Source organism: Mixophyes fleayi, chromosome 8 (assembly GCF_038048845.1).
Source record: "Mixophyes fleayi isolate aMixFle1 chromosome 8, aMixFle1.hap1, whole genome shotgun sequence".
Lineage (NCBI taxonomy): Eukaryota > Metazoa > Chordata > Amphibia > Anura > Limnodynastidae > Mixophyes > Mixophyes fleayi.
The window spans coordinates 69,261,286-69,273,821 of record NC_134409.1 but is presented as its reverse complement, the minus strand read 5'-3'; positions in this window follow the sequence as shown (position 1 = coordinate 69,273,821).

Sequence of the window (12,536 nt, the reverse complement as noted above, 5' to 3'; positions counted from 1 at the left end):
TATTTGAGGAGTCGGCGGGGGTTGGATTTAGTTCCCGTCACTGTTCCCCGCTGCACCGATTTGCAAGTGTAGGCACAGTGGCTGTCTGCTTCTGCTTATTGGGTGGGGGAACTGATTGTCAGCATTTGGACTATCTTTGATCCTCCTCTTCCTGGAGGTATTTCAAAGAAAAGTATGTGATTCAAAATAGCTGCTAATGTAAATTTGCCGGAATAAGGGGGTTTAGAGTCTTGCAAGCGGGCAATGATTTCCAAGTAGCTATTTATCAAAAGTATTATCTTTAAAAGTATCTGTTATTACCTGTATTTGATGTATCATTCATAGGGCCACATCTCCCAAGCCAGAGGCAAATATAGGATTTCTACACTGGGGTTTCCCTATGATTTCATGGGGAATCTTATTTTTATTTCTCTTTACAGCTGTTATCCATCTCCTTATGTTCAATTTCACAGCTAACCAGTTCTGATCTCAGTGCCATTATGCATGCGACACAATCATGCTTTCCATACGCTTTCCATGTCTGAATAAACTTTACTATCTGCTTCTTCACAACTTTAACTTTCTCCCATGTTTTTTTTCTGCACTTCTTTATGACCTGAAAGAAAACAATATTTTCCATTACAATTGAATCTGCGAAACACAGAGAAAATCGTACGTTTTGAGTGTGCCACATTCAGCCTTTGGAAGCCTCGGCTGTGCTTTGGTCCTGTGTTGCTAGATCCTTGCATCGTGTCCTTTGTGAAATTAAAGTGTCTACCAAATGCATGTCCACTTTCTGGTTCAGGAGATTTCTCATCATCTGACTCATCATTCTGTAGTTGGACTAGTTCTAAAAAAGAACAGATATGTAATCGACCGATTTAGAAGGTAAAAATGGAATCCATATATCATATATGGGATACCAATACCTCTTGTTTTCATTTTGTTAGATGCTCACAAATATGCAGTGTTAGTCAAGCGCCCACAACAATTGTCTTTTAGCTAACATCATCTTGGCAACTTCTACTTCCATTCTTTGATTGTATAAGAAAACCAGTGCCAGGGTGACTTTTGCAGGCAATGCTCAGTTTTTAATTAAAGGCTTAGTGGATACATTGCTGTGGGGTACGCCCCCTGTTTCTTATCAAGATATGAGTGCATCTTTTTCACATCTTCTGTGAAAGGTAAGAGCTAAGGCGTGTTCCATTTCGACCCCTTCAGAGTTTTTAAGGCAGCTGGCGAGATCAGCTCGTTCCATCTAGAGATGAGCGCACTCGGATTTCCTGAATCCGAGCCCATCCGATCCGAGTGGGATCCGAGACAGATCCGGGTATTGGCGCCAAATGAAAACCGGAAACCGAGATTCTGAGTCATAATCCCGCTGTCGGATCTCGCGATACTCGGATCCTATAAATTCCCCGCTAGTCGCCGCCATCTTCACTCGGGCATTGATCAGGGTAGAGGGAGGGTGTGTTAGGTGGTCCTCTGTCCTGGTAGATCTCGTGCTGTGCTGTTTAGTTCTGTGCTGTGCTGTGCTGTGCTGTGTTCTGCAGTATCAGTCGAGTGGTGCTGTGTGCTGTGCTCTGTCAATTTTGAGTTCAGTGGTGCTGCTGGGTCCTGTGTGCTGTGTCCTGTTCAGTCCAGTGGTCCTGTGTCCTGTGCTCTGTGCTTCTAAGGGCATAGTTATTTCCCCAATATTCCCAAGTGTTTAAAAAATTAAAAAAAAGTTATAAATTTTTTTTCCAAAAACTAATTAATTTTTTTTTTTAATTACAACAAAATTTGCCAAACCAATCCTGCAGTATAAGCCCATTGGTACTGCAATATTACCAAGTTCACACATTCAGCAGTAAAAGTCCAGTGGTACTGCTGCAATATTACAAAGTTCACACATTCTGCAGTATCAATCCAGTGGTGCTGTGTGCTGTGCTCTGTCAATTTTGAGTTCAGTGGTGCTGCTGGGTCCTGTGTGCTGTGTCCTGTTCAGTCTAGTGGTCCTGTGTCCTATGCTCTGTGCTTCTAAGGGCATAGTTCCTTCCCCAATATTCTGTTGAAGTCGTATAATTGGATGAACGAAAGTATATTGGTTTAATATTGGTTTGCCGTGCGTGTTGCGAAGCGTACGCCGCGAAACACGTGGCGTGATGCGATCGCACGGTAAAATACGCACGCACACACTCGCATTACAACATTTAGTTATTTATACAAATCATATTGGTTCCGTTACACTGTAATTTATGATCAGATAGCATTTGGTTTATTATTAGTTTATATAATATGATTATATGTACATTTTAGTGTTATTAAAGGTTTAGGTTATAGGAAAGGTGTCATGCCTGATATCATATTGAAGCCCTAATCATCAGCAGCTGTCCGGTGCAGTCGGCGAAGAGATCGCACATTGCATACTTTAGTTATTGATATTAGGGAATAAACCTTTGTATGATGCTGGCTATGAAAGGAGCAGACCCCCTGGAAAGACGACCCCCTCCTTTGGATTCCTTAGATTGAATCAGCCTATGAACTGTTTACCCTAAAGCCACCCTGTGCCTGGACCTATGGAAGCAAGCTACGTCATCTCTATTGTTCACAATGAAACACTGACTGTATATATTAGCTGCATCCCCCATCAGGGTCAGTCAACTCTGACCACAGTTATCTAACAGATACACTGTTCCATTGGGACCCATGGAAGCGCAGCGATTGCAACGGTATGTACGTATGTAACTTTTGGTATTGGCTGTGCTGTACTGTACTGTATTATAATATGTTAACGTATTGAATTGTTGACTATTTACATCTGCTAAAATAAACCACCATGTGCTTTGGACACACATACAATTGATTGAGCAATGCTTATTTTAAAACAATAGAATTACTTTAATAATTTGGGGGCTCGTGAGTTTAGGAGTTACGTTATCGGCAGGTATGCAACGCTCACGGTATTCGGTTCCTCAACAAAGGGTGGATTGACGGACGCGTTGCATGGCAGGAAAGAACGTAATGTGTTCAAGACCTGTGGTTCACTTTGTGTTGAGAGACCGAATGTCCGTTGTTGCATAGACTGAAGGAACGCTAATTGGAATCTAGGGACAAGAAAGAAAAATGTTTATTTTTATTGTTTTACGTTTTAAAATGTATTGCATTGCTGAGCGTATGTGTATTTCCTGCTGTGCGTACGCGAACTTCCGGTAGATTTGCCACGTGGTTAAACAATCGGTTTGATAGTTATACATGCATAGTATAAATCACTTGTGAAAACCTCTGGGACATTATTACTATTGTTGGGAATTCTTTTATTTTCTGCGCAGAAAAGGTGTATGTCGTGTGATTTGTTGACTTTAAATACACTAAGGGTTTATCTATTGTAAAATAGAGTGTCAGTTGCTGTTTGACGAGGCAGGTGCCCAACTGGTGTACGGTATACAAGGCAGGTATACCGGGGGGGCGGAAACTGAATAAGTTTTCGCTACGTGTACCCAAGCGTAATTGAATCGTTTACTGATAATTAGTATCTGTAAGCGTTGCGATTGCACCGCACGGCACGGATATTTCTGGGACCCTATATTGTGGCAGGATATTTTTATATTCCTGGGACCCTATATGGTGGCAGAATATTGAAAGCCATAATTGCGACTTGGGAGCAACGGGGAGGAATTACGTGGTAAGGCTGGTAATTGACTTTACCGGATGCTGCCGGGCGTAATAAACTCAACAGATTTTGTTGGAGAGTCAGGGGTAATTGAGGAGCTGATAACCCCTTAGTCCGCATTGATATTTCTGTATTAGGGGTCCTTGTCTAAGACAAGAGGAAGCGAGTGGACGCGGCTTGTAGCAAATACGTCCACAGGCCAGTAAAATATCTCTAGCGATAGATTGACAAATTGTTGAGAGTAGTGGCAGGATATTGTATTATATTTCTGGAACCCTATTTTGTGGCAGGATATTGTATTATATTTCTGGAACCCTATTGTTCAACATGGGTACTAAGCACACGCTAGAGATGGCCAATTTACTGCCTAAAGAAGGCCTTATTGATTCAGCGAGATTTCTCATGTGTAAGAAATATGGTGCATACGCAACTGTGTATTGTGACACGTGGGTCAAGATGACCAAAGATTCTGATAGGCCTTTCCCAACAATAGGGAGTTTTAATGCAGAGGTACTAAATAACGTAAAAGATAAAGTACGGTTGATTAATTCAACGAAAGTGAGAAATGCACATAATGATTGTTTAAAGTCGTGGCAAATGGAAGGTAACACGTGGCAGAGCAGCAAACACACAGCGGAAGTGAGTGTAGCGAAAAACGCGTGTTTAGCGGAAGTAAGCGTACTGGAAACAAGCATTCCGGAAGTGTGCGTTGCTAAGCGTGGCGAACTGAGCGCAAACACGCCCCCGACAAATTCGGTCGGGGCGGGAAGTACAGCCAATACCAAAAATGTAAAAACTGTAACTAGTAACTTGTATGTTGTTTTAAGTAATGTTAAAAGTAATGTTTCAGGACAAAGAAAAGGAACGTTCCCACCAGCAGGGGCAGCGGCTGAAAGTGGTGAGAATAATGAAAAGGTTAACACAGGGGGAGACATCCATTGTACTGCAGCAGCAATTTCAGCAACTAGTTTTAGTGATTTGGTAGACTTGCATCCTGTCTTTTCACAACAGCAGTTCCCAATGGGAAAGCGGACAGAGATAATGATGTTCCCTTGAAACATGTAGCAAAGCATGATCCATGCACTAGGTCTGAAACATTTTAAATTTTGTCTGATTTCCCTGATCCTAGGAAAGATTTCACCAAATGTCAGCAGTTTATTAGATATTATGGTAATGTGTACGAGCCAACTAATAACGATTGGCGAGTATTATTGAAGACCTGTCTTCCTCTCAATACTGATCTATAAAAGTACATTAAGGATTGTATGTTGGAGGAGGATGAATCCTTAACCGAGGATGATAATCAGGACAATATTAGACATATAATCACACAGTTGGCCATATATTTTCCAGTGATAGTGGACTGGAGTAAAATTTTTACTATCCAGCAAAAAGATAGTGAAAATGCAACAGACTATTTTTGCAGAGCTCTGATAGCAATGGGCAAATCTACTGGGGTACCCGACATAAAAGATAATGTACGCTACAGAGAGGTTGCTGTTAAAGTTCTAATGGATGGCCTCAGGGAAAACTTGAAAAGAAGGGTGCAAACTTCATTACCAAACTGGAGAGGAATCACTGTAAGTGCTCTCAGGGAGTCAGGTATAGGACATGATAAAAGTATAAATGAACAGAAAGAGACACTAAGTGATAGGGTAATGATGATAAGTATCCCAGCACTAGAGGGACTGCACACACGACCACCAGCATACAACCCACATAACAGGAAACCCAGAATAGTGAGATGTTACAATTGCAGAGAAGAAGGACACATTAGGAGAGATTGTAAAAAGGAAGTGAAACAACATGAGTTGAGGAAGTGTTTTCGATGCAATAAAATAGGACACCTAGCAGAACATTGTGCAGACATGACAGGGACGTGCTTCTACTGCCGTAAGAAGGGACACATGATTGGGAACTGTGTAGAGAGAAGAATGGATACCTGGGTTGGAAATCACATAGACATCCACAAAGGAGGCGTACACTTCTCTCAGAGGTTCACCTACAATTGATTGCACACTCTGTAACAACTAATATTTTGGGGGAGAAATATAGCCGACTCTAGAGTTAATCTGTGGTAAGTATTAAGGTGCAAAATGTAGAAAGAAACTTATTTAAAGGGTAATCTTTGTTGATTTTGTTTGTTTGTTTTATGTTGTCACATGTTTGCTTTCCTAAATCGCTGCCCGATGGAAAAGAATGAGAATGTTTGGTTTGTTGTTTAAAGATAACTATCTTGTCTTTTCTTCACAGATAAAGGCAGACAAAAGAAGTATAGACTAGTGTTTAAAAGGGGTGAGATAGAGAAATAGAAGAATTACTCTTGAAAGACTAATTAACAATAGACAAATGGAACACTCTTTGTTAGGCTGCAGTGTCTCATGATAATTTGTTTGGCTGATAATCATTATCCAACAATGAAGTATATACATACTTTGCTCCAAAATATCGTTTATGTATCTCAGATGAGTCATCAACAGTTAATTTTTACATTTCTCTATTATAAGTTAGGAAAGTCCGTTGAAAAGGTATGTAGTCAATGAGATACCGAGTTCTTAATGAACAAATGACGGACGACGCTGGATTGCACTGTTAAGACCCCCTAGTCAAGTATGGGGAGGGGTCATAGTTAGCAAATAGCTAAGGGGAGCAGTGGAATGAATATAGCCATTTCCCCATAGAGTCAGAGTCCAATCCAGCTGTCATTTTGTTGTAAAAAAATCTCCCTTTCTACATGTATGTTTGTATTCAAATCTTTATATTCCCATCATTCATTGCTTTCCTATTTCTCATTTTTTTTACACAAACACTAGTCTCTCTCTCTCTCTCTCTCCTCTCTCTCTCTCCTCTCTCTCTCTCCCTCTCCCCCTCCCTCTCCCTCCCTCTCCCTCTCTCTCTCTCTGCTCTGGTAGAGATAAAATCAGACACAGTCTCAACAATGGGGCTAAAACATATTTTTATTTTTTTACATAAGACAAATTCAGAGATACACACACTAGATTGACATGAGTTACAGAAACAGTCAGGGGTTTTGTTTTCATGTGTATAGAAACTGCTGATTTTTAAGCAGAAAGGTTCTGTTGTGGAAATACGATTCATGTTTTATAGATTGCATATCTGTTTTGGTTTTTTTGTTTTATGATTTGTGCCTCCTGTACAAAATTGTGCCTTTATATGGATGCACAAAGGGTGGATAGGAGATTGCTGGAGGTTAGGCATACAGATATGCATCTCTGTATAGAACATTGGAGTAGGATTTATACCACAAGATACGACATAATGTGAAACCCTAGAAAATGTAGAATTTTCATGTTTTATATTTTTTTCACTGTTAGACAGGCATGTACTGGATACTGTTATATTTGAAGAAAGTGTTATAGAAATAGACCCCTTTGCCTTTCCCACTTAGTCAAGTAGCTGAATGTGAGGTACTGAGAATGACATGTGAGTTGGCAGAGGGAAAATCGATTGATATACATTGGTCTTCAGCATTTTTCTAGTCAAGAGGGCGATGTTGAGGTGACTGAGAAATCGTTTTATAGCAATACCAGCACATGATTAGGACACTACATAGAGGACTTTATACAGTGACACAGTTACCAACTGAAGTAGCTGCTAGTAAGGTCCACACTTACACACACGACCATACATGGCTGTCACACCAGGGCGAACATAGCTGTCAAATAGACAGCAGGGTTTTATGTGACAGCTGACAAATCTATGTTTTGTTTTGTTTTTCGTTGTATTGTTTTAAGTTTTAAAATGTGAACACACACACACATGCACGCATACACATATTGGTTAATATAGGAAGATTTGTGTTACCTGAGGGATAAACTGTCTGGAAGGTGAAGAGATGTGGTGAGGAGTCTGGTGGACTCTGGAGAGATGGACAAGGTAGACCAATAGAGCCATCCCATATCCCTCCTGCTTATGGGTTTTCCTCCAGGTAAAACAAATACACGTCATCCAATTACCACCATGCAGGATCCTCAAGTATACACTGGTGTACCAATGAAATATATCTGGGTAGAGGTGTATTGAAATGTGTCTAATGTATTACTGTATCATACTCAAAGCTTTTGCTATTCAATGTGATAGTCCTAGAGTTATAATAGATGATAGGGGGTATTCATGTTATTGATAATAGAGGTATAATGTATGAGTAGTGGTAACAAATCACATACTTTCAATTAACCATAAACCAGTGTGAACATAAAGTAGTGGTACTCGGTAGAATGAATTGAATAGAATAAGAGTTGGAACTTGATTGAAGTGACTGATAGCTTCAGCCACTAGTCCTTTCCCGCTACCAAAAGATCACTCCTGGGCAGACTCCTAACCTGTCAGTTTTTGAGATGTTCTTGACCCCTCGTGAGATGAGATTGTAACTGGGAGGCTAGGTTAGATCTTGAGAGAAGGTAAATAGTGAGACAGCAACCAAGAACATCCAAAACACTGTTTCCTGAAAGGTCAGGATGTTGGATCGGGAGAGTAAGTTGTGGAGCAGAAATTTCTTAGGCTCAGGTTATTTGACAGACAGGTACCAGGTGTAGGCTACCAGCATCACGGCTTCAAGGGTAGCAGAGACACACTGGTGCCCATTCCACCCACTGCAGAGGGGCCAACACTCAGAGGAGGGTCTAAGGGCACTCATGAGTCTGTACTGGAAGGCCTCGAATGCAGTTAGTAGCACCTGAGCCAAAGGCTAAGACTGTTGTCCAGCATGAAGTTGTAGTTTTACCTGTTTTGTGTTCTCTCATTTCATTCTCTTTTCAGGGCGGTTAATTCTTTTGATTATTAGCAGGTGACAGAGACTGGTTCAGGTAATGATAAGGAGGTATTGGGGAGGAAGAAGTTAGTAGCACAATCAGTCCAGCCAATTACTCTATTCAATTCAGGGGTAAAGGAAAATTTAGAAACCTTGCAGCTTGGAGAAAGTGCGAGGGGCTATTGTCTGAGTAGCATTATGTCCGTAAGTACGGCGACCCCATGGTTAGAGAAGAGATACACCCAGCGATGCCAGTCCAGTAATATTCGGACTTGAGCAGGCATCCTTGAGAATGATTATCATTCTTGGGAGGGTAAGGTTTTAGACCAAACAAAGTGCTGGGCGTGCTCACACGTGCCTCAGTGATTATATCAAGTAGGATTAGTTCTCTTTCCACTAAATATTCTTGAGGTACCCGAACTAAAGGCGGGAGGTCACTAAGGGAAAAAGTAGGACACCTAGGTCCCTTAGTCTGAAGTCTCCCAATGCTTTGCAAGCCGATCACTGTTAAATCTGAGTATTGAGAGACTGGGAAGAACGAACAGACAATAGCCCGCCCACAAGTGTTGATGAAAAGAACTGATGACATTATTAGAAGTGTGTATATTAACGCAAGCTAAAGGAGATTGTATATGACATTATTGATAGACATAGGATGATGCTATTGATGAACATGAAGTGTTTAAATGTATTCTGAGCTTAAAGACATGCGTTGGACAGAAGAACCTGTTAAACTTGAAGAACTGTAGTAGAGAATTCTGTATAGCTGATACATGTTCTACTGTACCTTGCACCTTTCCAAATAATGTATTAAGTGTTTTATTGCACCCTTGAAGGGCATACAAAAGGTTGTCTCCAAGCTCCAGAAGTGTACGGTTTATAGTAAAAGAAGAAATCGTTTAGAGGATTAAGACTCTCTCTTATGATAACTTGTTTAGATCTACAAACAGCGTGGTCATACACCAAGGGGGATTTGTATTACATAACAATGAAACGTGGTACTGAGATCCTGCATATAACATCTTTAAGGTGATAGTTTATTATACTATCAAAGGGTGGACTGTTGAAGCCGTATAATTGGATGAACGAAAGTATATTGGTTTAATATTGGTTTGCCGTGCGTGTTGCGAAGCGTATGCCACGTAACACGTGGCGTGATGCGATCACACGGTAAAATACGCACGCACACACTCGCATTACAACATTTAGTTATTTATACAATTCATATTGGTTCCGTTACACTGTAATTTATGATCAGATAGCATTTGGTTTATTATTAGTTTATATAATATGATTATATGTACATTTTAGTGTTATTAAAGGTTTAGGTTATAGGAAAGGTGTCATGCCTGATATCATATTGAAGCCCTAATCATCAGCAGCTGTCCGGTGCAGTCGGCGAAGAGATCGCACATTGCATACTTTAGTTATTGATATTAGGGACTAAACCTTTGTATGATGCTGGCTATGAAAGCAGCAGACCCCCTGGAGAGACGACCTCCTCCTTTGGATTCCTTAGATTGAATCAGCCTATGAACTGTTTACCCTGAAGCCACCCTGTGCCTGGACCTATGGAAGCAAGCTACATCATCTCTATTGTTCACAATGAAACACTGACTGTATATATTAGCTGCATCCCCCATCAGGGTCAGTCAACTCTGACCACAGTTATCGAACAGATACACTGTTCCATTGGGACCCATGGAAGCGCAGCGATTGCAGCGGTATGTATGTATGTAACTTTTGGTATTGGCTGTGCTGTACTGTACTGTATTATAATATGTTAACGTATTGAATTGTTGACTATTCACATCTGCTAAAATAAACCACCATGTGCTTTGGACACACATACAATTGATTGAGCAATGCTTATTTTAAAACAATAGAATTACTTTAATAATTCCCAAGTGTTTAAAAAATTTAAAAAAAGTTATAAAAAAAATACAAAAAAATAATTATAAAAAAATGTAATTACAACAAAATTTGCAAAACCAATCCTGCAGTATAAGCCCATTGGTACTGCAATATTACCAAGTTCACACATTCTGCAGTATCTTGTGCTACATATAATGGAGAGCAAAAATTTGGAGGATAAAGTAGGGAAAGATCAAGACCCACTTCCTCCTAATGCTGAAGCTGCTGCCACTAGTCATGACATAGACGATGAAATGCCATCAACGTCGTCTTCCAAGCCCGATGCCCAATCTCCTAGTACAGGGCATGTAAAATCCAAAAGCCTAAGTTCTCAAAAAATAGCAAAAAGAGAAACTTAAAATCATCTGAGGAGAAACGTAAAGTTGGCAATATGCCATTTACGACACGTAGTGGCAAGGAACGGCTTAGGCCCTGGCCCGTGTTCATGACTAGTGGTCCATCTTTACCGAAGGATCTTAGCCCTCCTCTTCCTTCCCCCCTACAAAAAATTGAAGAGAGTTATGCTGTCAGCAACAAAACAGCAAACAACTCTGCCTTCTAAAGAGAAATTATCACAAATCCCCAAGGCGAGTCCAAGGGTGTTGGTGGTTGTCAAGCCTGACCTTCCCATCACTGTACGGGAAGAGGTGGCTCGGGAGGAGGCTATTGATGATGTATCTGGCGCTGTGGAGGAACTTGATGATGAGGATGGTGATGTGGTTATTGAAAATGAGGCACCAGGGGGGGAAATAGCTGATGTCCATGTGATAAAAAAGCCCATCGTCATGCCTGGTCAGAAGACCAAAAAATGCACCTCTTCGGTCTGGAGTTATTTTTATCCAAATCCAGACAACCAATGTATGGCCATATGTAGCTTATGTAAAGCTCAAATAAGCAGGGGTAAGGATCTTGCCCACCTAGGGACATCCTCCCTTATATGTCACCTGAATAACCTTCATAGTTCAGTGGTTAGTTCAGGAACTGGGGCTAGGACCGTCATCGGTACAGGGACACCTAAATCCCGTGGTCCAGTTGGATACACACCAGCAACACCCTCCTCGTCAACTTCCTCCACGATCTCCATCAGATTCAGTCCTGCAGCCCAAGTCAGCAGCCAGACAGTCCTCTCCAATACGGGATTCATCCAAGGAATCCTGCAGCGGTACGCCTACTACTGCCACTGCTGCTGTTGCTGCTGTTAGTAGGTCATCTTCCCAGAGGGGAAGTCGTAAGACCGCTAAGTCTTTCACAAAACAATTGACCGTCCAACAGTCGTTTGCCATGACCACAAAGTACGATAGTAGTCACCCTATTGCAAAGCGTATAACTGCGGCTGTAACTGCAGTGTTGGTGTTAGACGTGCGCCCGGTGTCCGCCATCGGTGGAGTGGGATTTAGAGGGTTGATGGAGGTATTGTGTCCCCGGTACCAAATTTAGTACCGGGGCCACCCCACTACGCAGTCCAGATTTTCTTTTGGGGGAATTCAGAGCCGTGGAGGGTTTTTTATTAATTATATTGTGGTGACCACTCCTCTACGCAGTCCAGATACATTTATTGGTGCGAATAATACAAGTTCAGGGTTTTTAAATTATATTGTGGTGACCACTACTCTACGCAGTCCAGATACATTTTTTGGTGCGATTCATACCAGTTGATGGTTTTCTTATTATATTGTGGTGACCACTCCTCTACGTAGTCCAGATACATTTATTGGTGCGAATCATACAAGTTCAGGGTTTTTAAATTATATTGTGGTGACCCACTCCTCTACGCAGTCCAGGTACATTTTTTGGTGCGATTCATACCAGTTGATGGTTTTCTTATTATATTGTGGTGACCACTCCTCTACGTAGTCCAGATACATTTATTGGTGCGAATCATACAAGTTCAGGGTTTTTAAATTATATTGTGGTAACCCACTCCTCTACGCAGTCCAGGTACATTTTCTGGTGCGATTCATACCAGTTGATGGTTTTCTTATTATATTGTGGTGACCACTCCTCTACGCAGTCCAGATACATTTATTGGTGTGAATCATACAAGTTCAGGGTTTTTAAATTATATTGTGGTGACCACTCCTCTACACAGTCCAGATACATTTATTGGTGCGAATCATACAAGTTCAGGGTTTTTAAATTATATTGTGGTGACCACTCCTCTACGCAGTCCAGGGACATTTTTTGGTGCGATTAAGACCAGTTGATGGTTTTCTTATTATA